Here is a 25,392-nt window from a genome sequence, read left to right on the forward strand (position 1 = left end):
GACGACGACGACGATACACAATTAATTACCAGCTAAAATGTGCGGCCAATTGTAAAATAAAATGCCAGACTAATTACATTAACTGTTTGGACAAATTCGCAGCTCGGCGTCTGCAGCGCCACTTGAGGCACATTCTTGCAACGAAGTCAACAACTGCGGCGCCTTCGGATATGCAACAGTTGAGAGTGTTGAGAGAGGGAAGAGGGAAGTGAAGTTGAAGCAGGCAAAAGGCCTGGGCACTGTTTATGCATTTCCCTAATGAAATGCAAAGAAAAACCCAGCACTGGAAAAGCGGCTTAAAAATTCCCCAAAAGCAGGTTACAAAATATGAAAATCGCCTCCGCCCCATCGACAAAAACAAAACAATTACAAGTGCTTTTTCCCTTGGCAAAAATTGACGTTGAGTGGTAATTAAATATTTATTTTCTCCCTTAGCTATTTGCTTTGATTAATAGCTAAAAAGCAAAGTTAAGCCCTTCCCCAACACACAGCAAAAAAAACCATCCACAAAATTTTAGCAGCGTTTTGCATTTTGTTTATTTTGAATATATTACAAATTTACACAATTTTTGGGAATTTGTTTATCTTTTGTTTTCCTTATTGTGTTTGACTTGTGCATTTACATAAATGGCCGAATATTTAGTTTACATTCATTTCGTTAATGTATTTCTACGCATTGATTTCAATTGGGGAAAATAAAAGGAGGAATACGAAAAAATGTATGAGGAATTTAAAGCTGTTCAGGCAAATCTTTTCTTGGATTATTTAAATAAATTGGTTTTGTTCAGCTCATTGTCTGTTGCAGTTGTAGATTATGTTACTTAAATCTATTTCCTTTTTATTGTAAAAAGAGTTTTGCATTTTTCTCAGACATGTATTGCATATTTGTTTGTTTTATAAACTTTAATTTGCTTTTATTTTTTATGAAGAAAAAACTGCAATATAAAGAAAACTATTTTAGGCTTTTGTTAAATATATTTGTTTAATTGATTATATAGAATATTTGGTATGGATTTTGAGACTTCTGCAGTTGATGAATTTGTTTCGAAATCCGCCTCAAACAATGACAAAAATAAATTTAATTTCTATAAAACGTTAATTTGCTTTCATACTTCTCAATCTAATATATAGAAATTTATTTTTAGGATTTTATTGGATTAATTTCTCTAATCATGGAATATGTAATATTGTATAATATGTTATAGTTTAAGGAAGATATAATAATATAATAATTTTGATTAAATTAATTTATGTAATTTACTTTAAGGAGGATTCTTTAGTATGTAGAAAAATGATTTGGAATTTGGTTTATCTTATTTTCGATTAATGATTTGATTTAATATTGCTAAAATTGATGTAGTTCTTTTGTCGGTCACATATTTCTCTGAAAAATTACCTTTTAAAATAACAAAAATAGCTGCAAATTTATTTACGTTGAAATAAAATTAATGTTGGACATATACAAAGTATTACTTGAAGGCGCCGTTGAGCAACAAAACACGTCTGGCTAAAATGGGTTTAAAATGTTCGCACATGCAAAACAAGGCGGTAGAGAGGCAAGAAGGGATAGGCAGGGAGGGGGTGAGGTAGTCAACCCTTGTGTGTGGAACATGCACCACATCATTATGGGACCACAGGGAGCAAGTGACTCCGACTGAGTGCGTAGGAAATGTCGCCACAACGTCGTCGTCGGCGAAGTTGTTGCTGTTGCATCGAAGCATCATTAAGTCAATTTTGTGCGGCGGGCGGAAGAAGCAGACGAAGGAGGAGGCAAGGGAAATTGGGGGGAGGCTAAAGCGCAGCTTAATGTGCAGCGAGGGAGCTGTCGCCTAGTTGGGGAGTCATTGGGACAATGGTCAGCATGGACACACCAATTATCCAAAATGCCAACACACCAGACACTCACACACAGTCAAAAGCCAAAAAAAATATATTAGAGAGGGAGTGTGAGTAAGAGGGGAAGGGGAGACAGAGAGTGAGAGGAAGTGCAATTGAGTGAAAGGGAGAATATTTGGGCAGGAGACAGGAGATTGCGCTTTTGCGGTTGTGTTAAGTTGATTTCCGGCACGTCTAACGCAAAATCGACTCCCCCTTGACCCTTGCGTCCTCTGCCCAAAATGCCATGCCACAAGTTGCCGCACAAGTTCAAGATGCACAGCGCCAATTATGCCAGCCGTCAACGTCATCGTCGACATCGTCGCTGCCCTCGCTGTTGCTGTCGCTGGTCAACGTTACATTCATAAACAGACGCAGTACCATCATCAGCGTAGGTGTCTGACACGCCCCCATCGTTGCAGCTGTCAAGTGCACAACTGAACCTCTAACCACCTCTTCACAGTGGTGCAAGAGCTATTAAAATGCGGTTCAAATTTATTAAATAGAGTTTGTTGAGATTCCCTAGCGGAAAAAGTTTTTATCTAATGTAATCTAATTTCATAAAAGAAAGAAAAAAGTTCACACCAAATTTACTTTACATTTTTTCTTAATATTTATTAATTTTTATTAAAATCTAGAAATTTATTAAAGGGCAGCTTCAAAGAACAGCAAGGAATATGGTCTTCTTTTATTACTAATAAAAAATCGTATAATATTTTTTTATATTTTTAGAACTAGGAATAATAGTTGACAGTGCAAAGTTCAGATTAAATGTTTTATAAGACAGTTTTTAGCTTAAAGTTTATAATATTTATTAAAAACAAACCTATTAAACAGCGGTTAATTAATTTTGAAGAGAGTAAACAAATAGTTTAAAGGAAAAGTTATTTTTTAGTTATATTTAATTTTATTAGTAGGTCTTATGTTACAAGTTAACCTATACTACATTTATTAAAAGCAAATTTACATTAAAAAAATGTATCACCAAGAAGGTTTTAGATATATTATTTTAGACATTCTTTTCTTGTTCGATTTCATTGAGAACTCTAACTTATTGTGGGTGTCTGCAAATAATTCGAATAAATTGCGAAAATGTAGTAAGTCTTACTATATTATTTCTTTCTATATTATTTTGTAATTATTAATAATTTTATTTTTTTATTTGTATTTATATTATATAGTTCCTAATGACATAATTCTGAAATGTAGGTTTAAAGGGTTTGCTATTTATATTTTGACTATATATAAAAGACATTCACAATAGCACTTGCCACACTGTGCGCTGCTATCTATGTCTGGTTAAGCCAACGCCAAGTTCTCAGCCTACTGAGGTGAGCTGTAAATTATACGGCTTTGCGTTTAGCCTCCGTAACCTCGAAGTTGCCCAGGCTTCGGCACCCAGCACCGACTCCGTCATCATCGCCATCTCCATCTCCATTCTCAGTTTAACTCCTGTTACTGTGGGTGGCATGAAGATAGGAGATGAGATGAGTGGGAGGAGTTGGGTGCATGCACCATTTGCCTGCAACGCAGTTTGATGTTTTGCGGTTGTGTTGATGCTGTTGACGTTGTCAACGTTGTCTATGGGCCTATGACAACAGCTCTAACATGCTCTCGTACTCTCGTAGTTTGCCTTAAACCATCGACCATCGACAATTTTCGGGGGTGCATTTCGACTTTAATATTTAAAGTGTGCTTTTAGGCGCGTTAAGAGTTTTGCCATTATCCCAGCCACTTGGGCCATTGTCTCGTTGCGGTGCGTTGCCAATTAATGAGATTTTCACATGAAAGAACAGCGCAACGATAAGGGTTGCACTTGAGATTGAGATAGAGATTGAGAGAAGAACTCTCTATACAAATTCAAACATAATGGAAGAAGGAGTATTTAAAGATAAAGATAAAAGTCCCTGTCTGAGTATATGAATAACTCAATTATCTAGTCGCCATTGGACACATATACATATATATATATGTATATGCAACTCTCGATTGTGTCAATTGCTGACACCTGCATATTTTCTATTTTCCCTTTTTGTTTTTTGCATGGAGTTTTGTTGTGGTTGACCTCCTGCCAAGGACTCGGGCGGGATTCATTTGAATAAACCACTTGCGAGACACGCTCCACGCTGTTTCAGCTGAGGTGCAAAAGCAATTGAACACAGAGGGAAAAACTTTCACACTCGCCCCACGAATGTTGGCATGACTGCCTTAACCTTTATTTTGATTAGCTGCAGCTGCAGCTGCAGTTGAAGCTGAAGCCAGAGTCGAAGCTGAAGCTGCTGCCGTTGCCATCTCGAGGAAAACCCAGCCAGTTATCCAGTCAGCTAACCGCAACGCTGTTGGAGCCACTGTCATTTGTTATGTTATTGGTTTGGACATTTTGCAAATTGCTTATTTAGCAGTGCGTAAAATCCACAGCATCTCTCTTTCTCTCTTACTAGACTAGCGTAGAAAGCGGAGTAAGTGAGATGGTGATTTCTATCTTCTAGCTCTGCTGCATTGGCTTCCTTTCCCTTTTCCCCTCCTTAATTCTCTATGTGACTAGCTGTGGTTTTTTCGTCGAGAGTTTCAGGGACACGCCACACATGTCAAGTGTGTGCTATGTGTAGCTGCTGTTATTCTTTGCTCTCTTCACTTCTGCTCTTTAGATACCCTGTAAACTCTCAAGAAAACAGGCATAGAGGGCTAGCCATAAAATTATATTGATTTAGTTATAATAATAAAACTATTCGACTGATTTAGTTGTTCACAAATGGTTAATAGAGATTGAAAAGACAATCATTATAATTGTAGATACAATTTTTGGAAAATAAATATAGCAGATTATTTTATAGTGACAAATTGTGACATTACAGTATCACTTACCATATTTACATACATCGTATACCTGTCTGTATGCTGTTTACCAACACTAAATTTAGAGTTGCATTTTCAACACACCAAAGTTTTCGTTAATGTATTCAATTTCTCATAACTTTCCTACTTTTTCCGCAAAGCATATCGAGAAAGTAAAATAAGCTTATATTACGATTCCTTTATAAGAAGATATTTGTTTTTGGTTTTACCATTTGGTATTATTTGGAACTTTCATTTGGAGGTCAAGCTATGTATGTCTCTTTTTATTTTTATATTTATATTTATATTAATAATAATAATATAATATAATATTCATACTTTCAAGCTCAAAACTAAAAATCTGGCATGTAAGCAAAATACCATTTTTAACAAAGGTTTGAACAAGACCACAGTTCAGGGTTGTTTTTACCTTCTTAAATTACACATAGATAAGTAAAAAATCGTCGACACAGGGTATCACGTAGTTTATACCATTTGACCATAGCGTTGTTACAGCACAATAATATCATTATTCAAGCCCATTTTTAATGAAAGTGCAGTATAAAAAGAGAAGCATTTGTGGAAAAATTAGGCCTTCGGGTTATTTTGGCAAGTGTTAGAGTGCATCTCTACCAGCTCTGTTCTTTTCACTTTCGAATTTTCACCTCATTCCATAATAATATTTGCTTTTCATTCAGAGCGAATTGTGGTCATGGTTAATTTAGAGTTGAATATGCTTTGTGTACCCTTTGTGCAGTCTAAAGATACGTCGATTTAGGCCAACTTTAGTTGAAGAGTATCTTTCAGTCAAGCCTAACAAAATTCTATTTTTTTTTTCGTCGATACTAATTGCCTGGATACGTTTTACAGCCATCTCTTTGTGGCCATAAAACTTTTTATGGCTAATATTCAGTGCGAAGGCCTTTTAATTAGACGAATGGCCATTAAAACTGATCTATGGGTTCTTAATTGAGTTTTTCGACTGTGCATAAATTTAATTAAAGCTTTATGACTCTGGTTCGATATTATGCAATCCGATACGATGCGATTTGATCACATTTTTCCTCTAATTACAAGTTTTTTATAGCATTTGCAATAAAGATTTTGAAACCTAATTTTCAATGAATTTTCCTTTTTTTCTCTTTGCAGTCAACTCCATTAATTGAGTCTGTATTTGTGCCATAGAAGACAAACTATATTATACTATGATTATTTATTAAGTAAAATGAAATATAAATGGATTGTATTTGTAATAAAAAGAATGCAGTTTCCATATTGTACATAATTATAGCAATATTATATTTCAACTCTGACAATACTTGAGTTTAACTAATAAATCCTGCTGTATGAACAAAGTATAAATATAAAAAACAAATATGTTATTTGTGAATAAATCAAGTGTCAAAAAAATTATTATAATAAAAAAATGTAATAGTTATACTCGCTATCAACAGATTTCAAATTTGTTATAATTAAAATTATTTAATTATTAAATCTGTAATGTGCATTTTGTAAACTTATAAGTAATCTGTGTATAGACAAATAAATACAAAAATGGGACTAAATAGAAACTATAAAATGTGGTCTATCAAATATAAGAAAAGTAGCTAGATTCTTTAATAATTCATTTCAGCAAATTTTAAGACAGATTATTCGACATATTCTAACAGTAGAAAGCAAATCAACTTCAATTCAATGAGAATAAGTAAGGAAGTAACAGTCGACTGTAAGATATACCAAATTATAAACCCAATTAAATACCGAAGGCCATATTTGGTATATCATTGAAGTACTACATTCCAAATATACCATAGAGGCAAAAATATACTAGATTGTCAGCCTCCTTCTGCTTATATATTTTCTGCCGGAACAAAGTTATAATACCCTATAATAAGTAGAGACCACTTTAACATACGAGCAGCAAACTTTATTTTGGAAAGAGGAAAAATCAGCGAGTCTGTGACTTTGTTTTCCCTTGAGAGCAAGACACAAACACACACCTTTGGGCGTTGTTGCTGAACTCGAGCAAATAGAAAAAGTTGGCGCAATTTTTAAATTGAAAATAAAAGCTGGCAGGTGGCAGTTGCAAGTAGCCAAGATTATGCGTGGAGTTGCTGCATAAGCTGCAACAACAACTACTATACTAAAATGAAGAGCAACAACAACAACAATTCCGTCGTAATAATCGCTTTAATTACAATTAAAATGAAACTGTAATGACTTTGCTTCTGCTTCTTCAGTTGTTGTTGCTTTTGTGGCTGCTATGAAGATGAATGACTATCCATCCATTGCCACAGAAGGAGGGAGAAGGGTAAGAGCTCTGGCTACTTTTTCCCGCAGGTCGGATAGGCGTTAACTCGGCTTAACGTCCAAAGTCAAAGTCGCGATGCTATTATAATGCTAATGACGTTTAATCGCTCTTAGCCTCGCAAACACATCTCTCTCTTGCTCTCTCTCTATCTCTTTTGCACTCTCTCTCACTGTCTCACTCTTTTACATTCGTATATAGACTTTTTGCTTATTTCCATTCATTTGCATATAGTGGCAACGTTTAGTGGCCTGCAGAACTTTTCTTTTAACCATTTAAGCTTTAAAGAGTTGTCTCCTTTTTTGGACATGCCAATTGTTGCGTTTTATATTTTTATGCATACTGATTTAAGGTAAAGAAATTTATTTTATAGTTTCTTTTATTTAATTTTAGTTTTATATTTTATTCAAAAAATCTAAAGGGATGCAGGCATAAACAAATAGAAGAAAATAATAACATGCTAATAAGTTAAAACTTTGAAAAATTTTATATATTTTGTTTAACCAACATTATTTTATTTATTATTTGTTCAATTCACTTGAATGCTAAGTTAACTTTGCAAAAGTTTCAGCTTTTTGCGTTACGCTGAGTTTTTCTTGTCATTGAAATAATTTTTATGGTTTCAGCAAAGTTTTTTTATACATAATATGGTATTTCTATGTGGTTAATTGTTTCAAGAAAATATCATTTTTTCATTGAGCAAGGCAAATGAAAATATTGAGATTTTAGGTAACTTTTCTCTTACTAATATATAAACAAATTTTTACGCAATATAATGCAATGCATTTAAAAACTGTAATTCTTAGGAAATCTTGATTTGAAATTTTTGGCTTGGGTTAAATTTTAAAATTTTTGCAATATTAGATAAGGAATTTTTTTGTTGAATTTCAAGAATGGCCAAACTTTAATTATTATAAAATTGGGATCTTGATTTAAAATTCTGTATTCTGGCTTTAATTTTGGCACGTTTTCTTCATTTTTCATTCCTGATTTTAGCACGTTTTTATTTGCTATGTATTTACCTTTTTTCAACTATTGAGAACATAATGAAAAAAAAGTACGAAATATTGAATTGCACTTCGCTTGGGGAAATGCATAAAATGACATAATGAAATTGTGCGGAAAGTAAACGAGCCAGCAGAGGCTAGAGACACGCCTACTTTGACTGGATCAAACCGGATGGCAGAGTGAACTGGTCGGTGGCATTCTTGGCCATGGCCATAGGCATCAGTCGGTGAGCCTATGCGACACGACAAGGAAACATGTCACGTGCGAAACTCAACTCCACCCACGTCAAATACTGACGGACACAAAGCTCATGTGGAGCTGAGTAAAGTCCTTCAATGGACCCCGAAGAGAGGAACAGAAGCAATAGCTGGCCTTGGTGAATGTGATCCATTCCCAATGCTGTTTGCATTTTTCGCATGAAATTGACGTTTCATTTGTTATAATATGCATTGAGGCAACATTTCGATACTCATAAATATTTAACAGACATTCATCTCAGTTGGGAGAAACGTTAAAGGCGACAGCGGACCCCCGAAGCAACGGCAGTTGCAACGGGATGCGGATATCGCAGACACAGATACACACACAAAGATACATATACAAAGATACAGATACAGATACAGATGGAGATACAGATACGTGGCGCATGTCTGAATGCACGTTATGGTCATAAAAAGCTTGAGGTTGCCCCATGCAATGTGTATGGGTATGGTATGCGTTGAAACATGCAACCAATAACAGCAACAACAGCAACAACTGGAATGGAAAGCGAGAAAAGCAGACTAAGGACATACGACACAAAGGTATACTGAAGCACCAGAGAGATCGATGTTGTCAAGTGTCTTAATAATTGATTTAAATCATGCTACTTTTGCTGCATTCCACAACTCTTTAATCAGCGTTAAATTACAGGATAAGAAACACAAAGATTTTTAGCAACTATTCAACATTTAACTAGACTTTAATTTTAGTTTTTAATGATATTTGAGCTTTGAGCTTATAAGGAAAAACGAATAACATTATTTGGAATGTATAATTTACGAAACTCATTCCAATAATTATAAGTTTACATAGGTAAACCAAGCAATATTAATTTATTGATAGCTATCTCATATATTAAGTATACGTAGTCTGGTAGTTGTATATATTCCCATTGTTTTTCAACATTTTGTTTAATTTTACATATTATTGTTGATGTTCTCCTTATAAATAAATTTAAAAATTAATTAATGCATTTTTGCATTAAAAGAATTCCAACTCTTTGACTAGAAAACTAAAAGGAGAACATCAAGCTTTTACATGACTAAGATTACATAGGATGGATTTAAGAACAAAATTCTTTAATTTGAGAACATTTCCATCTGAATTGAAGATTTTCCAATCAATGAAACATTGAAATATTGTTAAAAATAATGTTCAGTCATAAATTCTTGAATCAATAATTTGTTATTTCAATAGTACTCAACTAAAGATTTCTTATAATTAAAACATTTTATAAGATATATGGTGATCATCTTCTAAATTCTTTTTCCGGAAAAAATTTATATTATAGTCCTCTAATTGATTAGTTTATTCCTTTTATGTTATCTGTTTAAATCGTTAATGAAATTTCCCTTCAAATTATTCTAATAATCTGTTTCAAATACAATATAAAAAAAAAAAAAAAAAAACAAATATATTAATTACAATAAATATAATAAGTCGTAAAAAAATGATCTTTACAATTGAAAGAAAGCAAAATATTGTATGCGAGCATTTAGAACTCATTTGAGTTTTGCGAATTGCGTTCTTTTCGCATGTGCCACTTGCTGATGATGTTGTTGTAGCTATTGCAATTTGTTGTTGTTGTTGTATCACAATTTTTATAACGTTATTTCCCAACTGAGTTAAGTAGCAAAACTCGCACACACACTTCGCATAATTACGCAAAGTGAGCGCGTTGGCAAAAATGTAAAAAAAAACCCAAGTAAGCAGGTTGATTGCGAGGAAACTTGGAATGAGAGAGAGGATAACTGAGTGGCAGGATGTGTTGCACCCACTCACACACACACACACTCACACACACATAATTACAAAAAAAAAGAACTGTAATTAGTGGTGGGAAATTAGTGTTATCCTAGAGCGCAAAAACATTGGAAAAAATTCCCACCTCGTGAAAAGTAAACGAGCTCAAAAGTGAAATGAAACACATGCTGATAGTTATTTAATCTGTGAGTGTAAGTGTTGAGTGAGTGTGTGTGAGTATGTGTTAGTGTGTATGTGAGTGTGTGTGTTAGTGTGTGCTGAGTGAGTGTATTTGTTGATGTATGAATAGAAACAGGTGTAAACTGTACAAGCAACCACGAACTCTCCCTCTACTCTCTGCTTTTCAAGGCATTGAAGGCGCCACCTCTTTTCCCTCCCCACATTCTCCCCCCTCTCACTTCGGCAGAAGCTCTAGCGATTTCATAAAGCATGCAATTTGGGTCAACAACTCGACTGAGATTGCGACTGCGACTGCGGCTGCTAGCCTAGCATAAGCTGGCAGCGAGTCAGGAGGTCAGGGGTCAAAACGGGGGGGGGTGGCGAGCGGATTTGACGGTCGGTGCTTGGTGTGGCAAAAACAACTTTTTTATGAACTGTTAAATTTCCAATTAGCGCTGATTGTTGCGATTTAACTGCAAAACAAACAGCGCGTGTGAGTCAAAGACTTTCTTTGCCCCCCACTTTGCTTTTAACTCAAGCTTCTGCATTCACCTCTTGCCTAGAGGTAACGCATGTTGGGGCTGAGCAAATGTTGTTAAACATTATTAAAGATCAACAGCAAAAGATGGAGTTGGAAAATAGGCATAGAGAATGGCTAAATAGCGACTTAGCAGAGGGCGATTAAAGAACTAATAACTGAAAGATAGATAGATACAATAGACAGAGAATAAGTCAAAGAAGTTATACCAAAATATCAATCTAAAAAATGTACTATGTATATTAGCGTTCACATAGTGTATTTTTTATTTTTTAATATATATATTTATTATATTTATTAATATACTGCTGCCAATCAGAGAGAGAGAGAGAGAGGAAGACTGAGTGAAGCCCTAACAGAAAGCAAAGCAGCACATTTTTTAGATTTTTGTTTTAATGAATTAATTCTCTTGGGACTACATATTTACCCGCATGATTAATTTCAATCGAAATAATATGGATACACTTACAAATATTTTGAAAAGAAATGAAAATACTGCCACTACCATTTAGGCTGTAGTTTGAAAGCTTTTCCCAAGCTTAGTTTATATAGTAGCTTGATGGTTTATGTCGCTCTGGCTTATCTCAGTGGACTAATGAATTGCATTCGTTAATATATTATAAACTAAAACAATAATAAAAGTCTATATACAGTTGCAAACTTCTATTGTAAATGTGGGTTTTTACTGTCTTTTGCTCATATGTTTAATAATGATTATTATAATAAATATTTAAAAAGTTACTCTTCAATTACAATTTAATTATTTTTTAATGTTATAATAATATTTTGCGGGTTATTAGTGGAATTTTTCAAGCTTAAGTATTTGCAAAAGATGTGCTATTTTTAATTTATTTATGTATATCATTTTTAACTAACTAAACTACAAAACATTAATTTGTATTCAACTTAAAACATAAAAAAACTATCAATTGCTTAACAACAAATTTTAATTCAGTCATTCATTAGTTCCCTCATTTAATTATGAAACTATTTAAACTTATATTTAGCCCACCATAAATATCTCGAAATTAGTTCTTGGCAAATTGCGCTTGCCACTTGTGGCAGCATTTTCTAAAGAGAATTGAGAAATGCATAGAGAAATATTGTTGCAAGTGGCACGTGGCCCTGCGGCATGCCGCATTCATTGCAATAAAAATTGTTTATTGAAATGTGAAGACACGCAAAGCGCACTAAAAAAAAAAAGAGAAAAAAAAATTGGAAAATGTATTACAAAATTGCCTGACGAAATGGGCAAATTGCGCTGAGCTGAACTCGTCTATTTGTACAGTTGGCACTCTGAATTTAATTAAAAAATGTCCGCCTATCTTTGTCTCTTTCTTTCGATTTTTTTTTTTGCGTAACTATTTCTGGCATTTTCAGTGTTTTCTTTTTTTGTTCTACTATTTTTGAGCTGCCTTTTGCTGCTGTGCACTTGAACTGCCAAAGCAATGCAGGCGCAATAATTTTCATGTTGTGCAAAATTGTGTTGGAAGTCTTAAACAATGGATTTCAAATTACAATGGATTATAACGGAACGCATACAATAAATGCCAATAGACGGAGCAAGCAACAAAAACAACAACGATGACTAAAAACTGGACTAACTGGAAACTCCTCTTTCCAGTTTTCAACTTTATTCAAAAGCCAAAAGATTTGCAGCCAGACAATAGCTGTAGTGGGAGGCTCGGAGTTTGCTAAAGGTGTTGCACACTCACACACACACACACATACACATACGCAGAAACAATTTATAAATAATAATTTTTTGTTGTCTGCTTACAGGCGCCGGTGTCGTCTACAGCCAACTGGCAACTGCCACGCGCCTTTGTCTAGCCCAAAACACCAGCAACAACAACAACAAAAATAAGGGATAAACTAAATAATGTTAAACTAGCAAATACTCTGCACTTGCTAAATTAATTCACAATCAATTACATCATAATATAAAATCATAAGCTGTGAAAGAAATCATTTAAAATTTGATTATAAAAATAGTTTTATACAAATTTATTTTTACCTTTTTAATCAGTTCTTTTTGTTGTTTAAAATTTGGTTAGATTCTTTGAGATTTATCCACATTTTTATAGCGGCAGCAGTTTCAATTCAATTATATATAATTCTATGATTTTTAAGGATCAACATAATATAATATTATACTTGTTTATGCACCGCTTAAAGTAGTTCTCACTTAACTGCCACCAAAACACGCTTAGCGGCATATTTGATCCTATAGACAAAAACGAAAGAAAATTGAATACAGAACAATAACAATTAATTAATTATGTTAGACATTAATTTAAAATTCCATAAAATATTAAATTTGTTTGTATTATTTTTTTAAAAGCTGTCAACTGCATGTAAATCTTCATAAGTCTTAGAAATAAATAGTTTAGTTTATTGTTTAATTATGTAACTCACTGTCTACTTAGTATAGTAAAATATGACTGAAAAGTAATTTTCAATAATTTAATCTTAGGATGCTTTGCTTATTGTCACATGTATATAATATATCCGTATTATTGCTGGACGGAAAAGAAAATAAATTTATAATCAATATTCATTCTTACTAAATTTTAATTGAGTACAAAATGCTTTTGACCGATCTTTTTCTCAAATTAGTACTTTTAATGAATTTAGGTGAAAAAGCGCCGTACATTAATTCGGGCAATTGCACCTACGCAGATAATGTTCAGCTGAATTTTGTATGCGATGCCAAATTAACCAAAACAATGTGGCTTCGTTGGGGTGATAATAGAGTCAGCAAATCGGAGGAATACGCTGTGTGGGAGAGTTCGAAGGAAAAGGATGCGGTTGTACTTGTCTCATTCAAGAAATCCAAGCTGTTTGACTACAAAACCATTAAAATGGACTCACTGCATTACAAGATATTTGGTGTCGAAAATGGCAAAGATGTTGAAATCGAATTGAAGGATGGCAACACGAATTGCTTTGCCTTTGGCGTACGCTATGTAAGCGATCTAAGAAACCATTGTCTGGATCTCGACTACAATCCAGATGATATTGTTGCCTTTCCCATAATCCACTATTCCAAGCCTATATTACATTTGAGCAATTATGGAGATGCATAAGTTTAACCCAAATTGTGATGTCATTAGTTCTAAAATCATGTGTGTAAATGTGTACCGTATGTACGAATATAAGTTAGAAAAACGTGACAATTCATGTGTGATAATGTTGATGTTGAAACTTGTATTTTGGGGTTAGTTGAATTATTAATATTCCCATTCAGAGTGAGATAAAATAATTTATTTTGACTGACGCTTCGTTAATATCCTATATATATAATCATAGAAAAATTAATAAAAACTGCAATGCAATCAATTTAAATGAGATTTGGATGAAATAAGAATAAAACGTATAAATGCTTTTGAAATGAATTTTTGGTTTTACATCTTTTGTTACAATATTAATCATATATAACTATATCTCCTTTAGTGGCCGTAAAGTGTGCATAACAGCCACACTGTGATTTCATTATTTGATATATGTATATAAATTCATTTTCCTCGTTTAATGCTTACATATACAACAAAAATTTAAACAAATTCAAATATTTTTCTTCTATATTCCACTGTCTCGTTCCGTTTGTTGCCGATAAGCGAGAAGCAGTTGCATATAGCCTAAAACAAATGTTATTAAGTCATTATTTAATTGCAGAGTACATATGAAACAAAAATTAAAGAAAATACATACAAATATATATTTTAACTAGTTTTCTTTTATTTTCACCTTGCTATCCACTGTTTCGCTGTTGCCGTTAAGCGAGAAGCAGTTGCACATAACCTGGAAAAATACTGTTATAATGTAATTTAACTACAGGGTATTACAAAGCGTAACTATACCAATTGCTAATGGTTAGCATACCTTGGCAGTTGGCCTTCTCCAGTTGCTGTTGATGATGAAGTGCGGACAGTTCGTAACTAGGCAATAAACTACGAGCATACCTGGTCACACCTGTTCAGCAGGTCTCCCAAACCATCTCACTGTCCACTTTTCATTGTTTAATTGTTTGTCGCTCTCTTTTGCCCCTCTCCCTTCCCCGTCTGCATCTCCGTCTTTCAATTTCTTTTACTAGCTTTCTCGTAAATTTACGAGAAAATTCTTGGCTTTTGTTTTGGGGCATTTTGCTGGGGCATTTTTTAGGCCATCTTGCTGCCAGAGCTGAGCTGAGCTGAGCTGTGCTGGCTTCTTGTTGAGTTGTTGTCGTCAATCTTATGGGCCAGTTAATTTAGTCAGGCATATTTATAAGCTGAAATTGTCTGTCCCTCTGCTCTGTCGCTGTCTCTGAGCTTGTCTGTGTTTGTTGTCTTTGTTATTAATGGCCTGCCATTTAGATAGACATCAGTTCAAGGAAGACAAAGACAAGCTCCTTTGCAAACTTCTCTTTGGCAAAAATCTTAAGCTTGTCGACTATTGTGTAATGCTTGAATGAAGAATGTATAATTTGTCAATAACACAATATACATGTTCTTCTTAGTGTTTGATTTAAGAATTTAGAAAATACAAAAAAATATTAAAACCCTTCATTCAATTGATAAATACCTCAAAGTGAATACAACATTGATTCAATAGCTTTATAATACCCATTCACAAAATTCGTATTTTTATCCTTTTTCGATTCTAATGCTCAATACAAATTACATGAAAAAAGGGTTATTTTAGAAATGTTCAATTCAAATGGAAATGCGAAGCATTTTCAATATGCACCAATAATCCAGTTGGAAGCTTAAATTATTAATTACAAAGCAGTCGAACAAACTGTAGTTGTGTAATAATCAAATGCAAATAATATTTTCATATGCCTTTTTTCGGATGAAAAGATTGTCGAAAAATATTCAAGCTGCATTATAAAAGTTTTTTTTTACTTGTGCTTTCGTAATCTGTATAAAATTGACTAAAGTCCAACTGAGCTAACTAATCATTTTATTTGCTCTTCAGCATAAACAAAGAAGCATATGAATAAATAGAGACGAAAATATAAAAATTCATTGCAAATAATAATACAACAATTTATTTTATTGATGACAATTTCTATCTGAGCACTCGCTGTTTTTTGTGCATACCAAATCAGAATCATCAGCGTTCAGTATCTGATGATGCTGATGCAGCAGCAATAACAACATCAACAACATGACCAAAAAGTGACCAAACAATGTCCAACTAGTCGAGTCAAGCACACACACACATACAAACACGCACTCGAATTTCAATTGTATTATATGAAATGAAAGAGTTAAAAAAATTGCAGAGCAACAAATGATAAAGCAAACGATAAGTATTAGACTTTTATTTGCTCTAGCAAATGTTTGTTGAAAGTAAATACTAAATAACTTGAGCAAACTTTTTGTGCTTTCTGAATACTCTTAAATCTTTCAAGGAAACTGTAGTAAATTTTTTAGTTTATAGAACTTTTTTTCATTTAAAAGTTCTATAAACTAAAAAATTTACCACAGTTTCCTTGAAAGATTTAAGAGTATTCAGAAAGCACAAAAAGTTTGCTCAAGTTATTTAGTATTATCATTAATAATATTATATTATATTAATAATATTATATTATATTATATATTGTAGATATAATGTATGTTTTCATCTTTTGTTTTCAGTTTAACCAGAGCTTAACAAAACTTGACTTTATTATACTACATTGGCATCTAAGCCCAAGAAATTGTAGTTTATTGATAGTATTATAAATAAAGGAAATATTAAAAAAATATTACATAATTTTTAATTTTAATGATTTGTCGTTGTTTATTAAGAATTAATTTAATGTGGAACAAATTATTCTTGGCTTTACAATTCATTGTAATAAATGTATTTATTATATATGTTAATATGAAAAGAAATTCTAATAAATTACTATAGTTACATATTTTAAATGTAATTTATATTTGTATTTTTAGCACTCAAACAAAGTATTTTAATTTTTATCTTATAGTGGAAACTGCAGTAATTATTAATTTTAAATTAAATGAAATAATAACAAATTTAATAAGTTTTAATTTTTAGTACGATATTTAATTATAAAAATAAAATAAATATTAATAACTTTTACATAACTTGTAAATAGAGTTAAAGTTATTTTTGTATCTTTATATATAATATTATATTATTTAAATAGTTTGATCTTTATTTTAAAAAGCGTAACATACTTTTCAGCATAGTCGAATGTACTTACACTTCTGCATAAAGAATTTAGTTTATAAATAAATACACACACATACATATGCTCATCTGCAAAAACATATATCAATCTATAGTTGCTTACTTGCACACACACATACACATACTTACACACACACACACATGCAGTGAACAATAATTCGCTGTTGCCTTTGAAGCATTTGGTTCGTTTGCATTGTTGAAATTCACAATTGCGATTCATCAAAAATAGATTAGATTTTCATTGCATATGTTACAATGGCATCGATATCATCCATAACCAAACATACTTCCATACATATAGTGCATATATCCATATCGCTGCTTGCATCAGGGACACTTTATCGATGTCCTTTATAGCCTTGTCCCATGCTCATGTTGATGTCTACTCATTTCCGTTGCACGTATTTGTCGAACAGTAATCAAACAATGCAATGTTTATTATGCATTATTCTTTTTATCGGCGACACTACAAAGCACTTTTTATGAGTCTCATTCGCATTTTTTTGTTTTTGTGAAGAAGTGAAATGCATAATATTATGACACACTGGCAGTAATTGTAAAAAACTAAGGTCATGATTGTATGATGTGTAAATTACCCAACGAATTTAATTCACATCAAGTACGAGATGCTTTTTAAGAGCAACGTGGTATTTGATTAAACAAAGGAACTTAATTTTTTATGTACAAAGTTTGTTCGTTTAAAAAGTGCAAAGAGATTTAATTGTAGTATACACTATTCCAGCTAGTTAATTGGTTCTTATGAAAGCAAATCAGACTTTTAAGAGAAGTTTAAAGAAGTTTAAATCTAAAAACCAAATCAATTTTTAAAAATTTACAATATTTTTTTTCTCAAATAGAATACAAACTTTAAAGTAGTTATGTCAACTCTTAATTGATATCTTTAAAAGAAATTTGAAGACTAAGATATAAATGAAATAAAAGGTCTTTCAATTGTAGAATAGTCAATGACTATTAATTGATTATTGTTAAAGCAATTTAATGACTGAAAGATGATTTGAAAGTGTTATTTATTTTATTTAAAAAAAAATGTAATAAACCGAATTTCTAAAAATCTAAAATGCTTATCTGCTTTCTTGCAAAGTTTGTTGTTTCAGAAAGTGAAAGAACATTAAATTGAAGAGTAGACGATGCCATCAATTATTGGCTTTTTTCTAAAACCAAATATAACATTTGAAAGAAAAGTTTGAGATGCTTTTAATTTAATTTTAAAAAATTTCGACTTCAATTAAATAAATAAATATCTTGAAGATTTACAATAATATTTTTTGCTTATCTAAAAAAAAATGATACCAAATTTCTAAAAAATAACAAAAATATACTTTGAATACATCTCCATAAAATGAAGTCTAATAAATCAAAAAAATTTCTGAAAATAAATAACTAAAATATGCTTTGCTTTTAATCAAATCGTATTTGGAAATTTAATAATGTTAATGTTAAGAGTTAAGAGAACATAAAGTTCTCCACTTTGATACTCTTCAAATAGAATTGCTTAAAACTTTGCATCATTTTTAGAGAAGCTCTTCAAAAACTTGGCTAGTTTTCTTGTGAAGGAAACAAGTTCAAAATGATATTAATTTGTTTAGCCGAAAAGCGCAGTCGTTATGTGTCACTAATTCTCGAGTTGTGCTCATTTAATGCAACATAAGTGGCAAGTGTGTGTGTGTGTGTGAGGAAGCAAGCAAATGCAATCCTTTCTGCATGGCCTTTGGGGGGCAGTCACTTATGCACGTAATATCCTGTCGTTGGGCACGTCTCAGCTGCAGTGTGCAAGTCAATTCCAAAGCACTTGCAAAATGCCAAAGTTGGGAAGTTCTAAGCCCAAGTTCTGGGCCACATTTAGAAGCGATTGAGCAGTGGTTGGATAGAAGACGGACACACGACACGCACGCAGGACACTTGACCAAAACAAAAAGTGAAGTGTGGCACATGCCCAGGACACGAGACAAGTTCTTTGGCTCTGATTTAAAGCGTTAAGTAAACACTTAAAGGCCACAACTAAGTAAGCCACAAAGCACAAACACACACACACATGAAAAAATTAAAAGAAAATAAAATAGTGAGGCGTGAGGCCTTAAAGCGTGCAAAGTTTGAGGCAACTTCTGGTGGTGGTCACAGGATGACGATGCGCTTAAATTATGCCACATTCATAATGCAACAGAGTCGAAGAGGAGCAGCAGCAGCAGCTTGCCTCTGGCGTCGTCCTATTTGACATATCCTTGGTTTGGCTCTGCCAAACTCAGCCACAAGCATCGGGCATTAAATTTTATGCCCGCTCATATCCTTGAGCCCAACACACATCCTGCTAGCGACTGCTAAATGGCGACTGGCTCCAGTTCCCAGTTTCCAACTCCAGCTCCATCTCGAACCTCTTTTCCCTGGTTAAACTCAACTTAATGCCAAGGCTTTTGGGCCCATTATTTCAGCGCGTTTTCTTCCCATTTTGTTGTACATGAGTAGTCGACTTCTTCTTGTTGTTGTTCCTGTTTCGCTTTTCCTTATACATATATTTTATTTTATTTTATTTTATTTAAGAAGTTTGTTGCCACAGTTTATTTTTTTTTTTGCCCACATTCGACTAAAGTCAAAAAAATTTATTTAAAGTTCAAACTTGCCTTTTCTTTTCCCTCTTACTCCATTTTTTTTCTGCGCTTACAGCTTGATTTTATTTTACGACAGTTTTGTGCTTTGTTTTCTGGCCAACTTGAGCTCACTTCTTGTGGCTCACACAGAAATAATTTGCCTTAGTCAACTATTAAGGAATATTCTTGATAGCAGATAAAATTATCAAATTTGTGCAGAGCTCGAAAGAAACTGGATGCTAGTTAGTTTCATATTGCAGCAAAGTTGGTTGGATTTAACAGCATGCAGAGCAGTTGAGAATTTTTTGAAAATAATTGCTTTAAATCTAGTTAATTTTATTAATAATAATACTAGGTATTATATAAATTATATTGTTTTTTCGTAACTAATAAATAATTATATAAAAATTTACTTATAGATTTCAATTATTGCAAAAAAAAAAGTAATAAAGTCTGAAATTCTTACGAAAAATATCATTAATTTACAATATTAAGGAATTCGCTTAGAATAAAATTTTTATTAGGAATTACTAGAAGAATTAGACTATAAAAACTATATACTACTATTAAAAACTATAAAAAAAAATCTGCTAGAAATAAAATAAGATTATAAGCAATATCATTTAAGTCTATTTTATATATTTATTTATTATGTTAAATCTTTTTTTTAAATCTAAATTTAATATGGGTAATTCCTGCATTGCAGTGAAAATAACATAAACTGATACAATTTTAAAAATAAATGAATGTTATTCTTAAATCTCTAGATAAGCACTATATTTAGAGCTAAGATTGATTTTAGGAACTTGATCTGTTTTCCGATAAAATATATAATTTCGTTCATTTTTTGGGTTTGCGTACGAATTGGTTAATTTTTGCAATTATCACAACAGAAAACAACACTGAAAAAAAATTCCAAAACCATTCTTAGCTCTAATTAAAGTACTTATCTAGAGCTATAAAAATAATCTTTTCTTATTTTCAAAATTGTTTCAGTTTATGTCATTTTCAATGTAAAGAGTCTCGCACGGGACAAATTCCGCCATGGAATTACCCATATACAGAAAAGAGACTCAAGTTCAAATTTACTTACTTAAATGAGTCGACATCAGGAGATGAAAAATATATATTAAAATGATTTGCTCTGATAATTTTCCCAAGAACATAATAAATCGATATAAACATTATTTATTTAGTAAGAGTATTCAATCAAAATATATTTGAGAATTACAAGTGTATTCACAACAAAGAATATGGATATAAATAAAATGTAATACTTAGATGAGATCATAAATAAAATAAAATGTAATACTTAGATGAGATCAAATAGTTTTTGCTATTATCGATGAAGGAGCACTTCATTAGTGTGCAGATAAAATATAAATGAGTTTGAAGAGCAGGTGAATATTACTTCGTTCGAAGCTGCAAGAAATCTTTGCCTTTAACTAGCAAAGGCAACTGCAATGCTCGACATTGAGATGTAGAGCCAATCAGGGATGCTGATACTGATGCGGCTGCTTCTGTTCCAACTGCTGCTGTCAGGACTCCCAGCGGTGGATGCACTTACGCAGCTGTGAAGTGGAGATTGCAGAGAGACAGAGACGGAGACGGAGACGGAGACGGAGACGGAGATAGAAAGAGAAGGAGAGAGCGTTGACAATGCTGGCCGTAACTCAAACTTGTCGCACGGCATGGGCCATGGCTTAAAGTGGCACGCCCCCTAACAAAGCCACGTTGTGCCAAACGCCCACAGCAAAGCTGACAGTTTTTCTTTACTTTTACGCGCGGCTGAAAGTCGTGAAACAAGTGAAGAAAAAACAAAACGCAAGACTGAGAGAGAGGGGAAAGAGGTGTGCACGTGTGCCAACAATCTAGAATCTACAGCAGAGCATTTGCATCTAAGAGTTTTTGCATCTGCATGCTCATCCTTGGCTGGGCAATGTTTGCCGCACGTGCCACACGTAAAACTTAAAAATGCGCCACCAACAGCTGCCACCAGCTGCTTCCGGCTGCTCCCAAACAGCGAACAGCGAACTGCGAACTGCAAACTGTAAACTGCAAACCCTGTGTGTAACTGTTGCTATCGATACCAGTTGCCGACTCCGACTCCGTCCCGATTCCCTCCATTCAGCCCACTTCCCCCCACTCTCTTTATGGCACATTTAATATGCCATTTTTATATGTTTGCACAGGGTATTATGATTATGTTATGAGTCCCAGCCTGAACGCCTGGATTCGTGATCGCAAATTGCAAACAATAGAAGTTGGCTAAAACCCTCACGCACTTTCCTATTGCATCGAAAGTTGTAAGACTGCAGATTACCCAAAAATGTTTGGGCATAGCTTGAAAGTTTTTTTAGGGTAATTGAATGAGGATCACAAAGTATTTGAATTGGAATAAGAAAAGGCTTTATTTTTTTATGTATTTAATTATTTTATTTGAGAATTGATTTAGTTACTTCTTTAAATTCAAGATTTTTCTTAAAAATAAGATGATTAATATACTACGTCAAACTATTTTAAATAACATAATATAATAATATTATTTAAGAATTATTTTAAGTCTCCAGAATTAGCTAATATATTTTATTCTAGGTTAATGCTTTATTTATTAATAGAACTAATTTTATTTCAATCACTATTTTTGCATTGAAACTGAAATCTGGCAACACCTACAAATTCTGACGTTTTATTTAAAAGTGATTTAAAAACATTTACGATATTCAATAAAACACGAATATTTTCAACTATTTATCCAACCTTTTCATCTTTTCATTGCTATTTTTTATTTATTTATTCAAGGTACATTAGACTGGAATACTGTTCTTATTGCAATTGCAAAATTTCACATTTAATTTGGGGCACAATTTTAACCACTTATTTTTACTTGTTTATATCTTATTTTATATATTTAATAAGAGATTCAATCAGTTCAAACTACTACTATTTAATCAAAAAATATTTCAATATAAGTTTTTAACTAAAGTATTTATTTACCATACATATTTTGTTATAATTTTGGAACACAATTCTCATTATGTTTTATACTTTTAGATCTACCTATATATTTCTTGTTCTTATTTATTTAATAAGTGATTTGATCGGTATATATAATTAATTATACACATTTTATGCATTTATTTAATGCTCATTTGTAGAGCACACAGAATTCGTTGCAATTTGATTTGAGCAATTTGCGCGTGTCTTATTTTCGCAGCATACTTTTAGATACTTTTGCCAGTGCGTTGGCACTTTGCATTTTTAACACAGCTTCCCTTTTGTCTCTCACTCTTTTGCACTTCCCTCTCTGTCTCTGTGTCGCTCTCGCTCTCTTTTTGTGGCTGTCTGTTTCAGTGTCATTCCCTGCAGAGTGGCTCGGCGCAGGTTGCACCGTAATTTACCAACTATATCCGCCTTGTTACCTCGCTCAGTGTCTCGCTGGGCGGGCCGCATGGGCCGGATGCGGAAGCGTGCCATAAAAGTGGCATATTTGCCGCATCCTGTTGACAATAACTGGGCCATGGCGCCTGCAACTGGCAACCAGCAACTAGCAACCAGCAACCGGGCAACTTCAGAACTCCGCATCTCGGCTTGTGGCAACTCCCAGCAGCGGTAAATGATGCGCGATTTTTTGGCTTTGACTTTACGTTCAATGCGGCTTTTGTTTAGCATTCTTCTTCGCTGAAATTGGGTTGAAGTTTTAAAGCCATCGATAGGTTATCAATAAATGGCAAAGTTTGAAGGGTAAAACAGATAATACATATTGAGTAGATTTAAATTCTTGTATAATAAAGTAAAAGTAAACACTTAAGAGAGCTACTGTCAAGTGTGCTCGACTGTGAGATACCAACTACTTATTTGTGTGGTATTAATTGTAAAATACATCAAGTTAATTAAACAACGGGTATGTAAACTGATTTTGCTTATATTCGAATACAGTGTTGAGAGTTATGTTACAATCAATAATTGAGTAGGTTCGACTGCAACAAACACTCTCAATAAGGTCAAAAAGTTGCAAAATATATTTAAATCACAATTTAAATACTTTAAGTTAAAAATCCAAACACAAACCCAATTTAGAAGTCAATTTCCCTTGACTTCCACATTGTTTTTAAAGTAGTGCTTAACTTTTGGTTGGTCCTCTGAGTGACCCAGTGACCGCTCTCCAATAAATAACGGCAATTGTAGAACAAAACTAGAGTAAACTGACCGCCTATAATTCGTACAAGTTTATGCCCCAGCTATTTAATACAACGACATTTGGCCATCTCTTTTATATATTTTTTGGTGCGCTCATCTCGAACCATAAATCGCCAGAGAATGGAGCCTTTCGATTTGGTCCCTGCTCGTTCGGCCACAATACAAAAGCCCCAATAATTGACACATAAATAATTTTAAATAACTTACTTACTACCAGCCGAGAGGCGAGGAGTATTCATGCCGGGTGGGGGCGTGGCATGGCGCAACTCTCGAATCCACACGCCCACACAATCTTATTAAAAATGTCCCCCGATAATATGTATAGAGACCGAGGGGCAGAGCTTGAGCTGAAGTCCCAACACAAGTCTATAGTTGGCCGCATGTTTGTGCAACTTTTAACTGGCACCGCTGGGATAAATCATAAAAGGATATTTTTGTGGCAAGCAACAGCACAAGACACCAGCGGGGGCAGCACAAAAAAAAACCAAATGAAAATAAAGCAAAGATTGGGGCCATTACTTGGGAGTATAATATTTTTACAAGCTCTGCTTTTAATGTGGCCAATTGGCTTTCCCACTGTCTACTTCCCCTCTCTCTCCTCTCGCATCTCCGCACTTTGCTCCTCCGCTGTATATCCGTATTTATTGACATTTCTTTGGCACTTTGCGTAAAACTACTTTGAGCGCCTTTAGAGATTTCCCTTTGCCTTTGATGCCACATAAAACTAACATCAATAAAAGTCTCGGCAAATGCCTCAGGTGTCCTTTGGCTCGCAACCAGTGCTAAAAAAAATGTCCATACATATATACTAAGCATATAAAAAAGGACCCTAACAACTTTAAGTTGCTAAATAGACAGCCATTTTTTCGTCAATTGTCAATTCGCAACTCGAAAAATGCAGCCATCGAACATGCAAAATAACTTCCGCTGACATCAATGCAAAAAAGAAAGAAATGTAAACTTCGACGCTGATTTACAATGGGACAAGAAAGAATTCTGATTAATCTTAAATCTCAATTTGTTGTACTAAATTAACATATACATATATACAAATTTTTATTACAAATATATTTTACAATTAAATTTTACTAATGTATTTCCAAATTCAATAGTAATAAATCATTTTCAACTTTTTTTTTTCAAATTTCAGTCAAATAAATTATTTTATAACGCAAATTTTTTGAAGTCGCATGGTAAAAAATTTGAGCTATGATAAAAATGTTTAATAATAATATTAATTTTTATTTAATAATTGTATGTATTTTATTATTATGCACAAAAAATATATTACTATTTGATAATTTTAATTAATAGGCATATTTCAACATTTTTGTAATTAAAATAGTTTTACTTTTAAAACGAGTTAGTTACATATATACTTCTCAAAAGTAATTTATTGAATGATACTATTTAAGAAAAGTTCTAAACTTTATTATAATTTAAAACATTATAACAAAAATACATTAATATTTCAAAACTAGTTATATTATTTTAATATTAGTTAAAAGAAACATTTCTAAGCTCAGCTAAAGTTTACCTAATATTACACAAAATAAGTTTAGATTATTTTAATAATCAGTGCTTAATATTCTTTGCAAAAGTTTTAATAAGATTTACATAAGTTTAGTTAAAATAAATATATCTAAGTTTACATTATT

At 32.9% G+C, this 25,392-nt stretch overlaps 1 protein-coding gene across 2 annotated transcripts in view; it reads left to right on the forward strand.

Annotated features, from left to right (window-relative positions):
* Positions 1-25,392, forward strand: part of LOC132791772 (myb-like protein AA) — a 61,519-nt gene that overhangs the window by 15,071 nt on the left and 21,056 nt on the right. Inside the window, exon 4 of one of the 2 annotated variants that reach the window (XM_060800823.1) lies at positions 5,860-6,132. The exons of the other annotated variant lie outside the window; for it this stretch is intronic. The gene's annotated coding sequence lies outside the window, so the exon portion shown is untranslated. Of the gene's footprint in view, positions 1-5,859; positions 6,133-25,392 lie in introns of those variants that run through there. 2 annotated transcript variants of the gene reach the window in all.

Source organism: Drosophila nasuta, chromosome 3 (assembly GCF_023558535.2).
Source record: "Drosophila nasuta strain 15112-1781.00 chromosome 3, ASM2355853v1, whole genome shotgun sequence".
Classification (NCBI taxonomy): domain Eukaryota; kingdom Metazoa; phylum Arthropoda; class Insecta; order Diptera; family Drosophilidae; genus Drosophila; species Drosophila nasuta.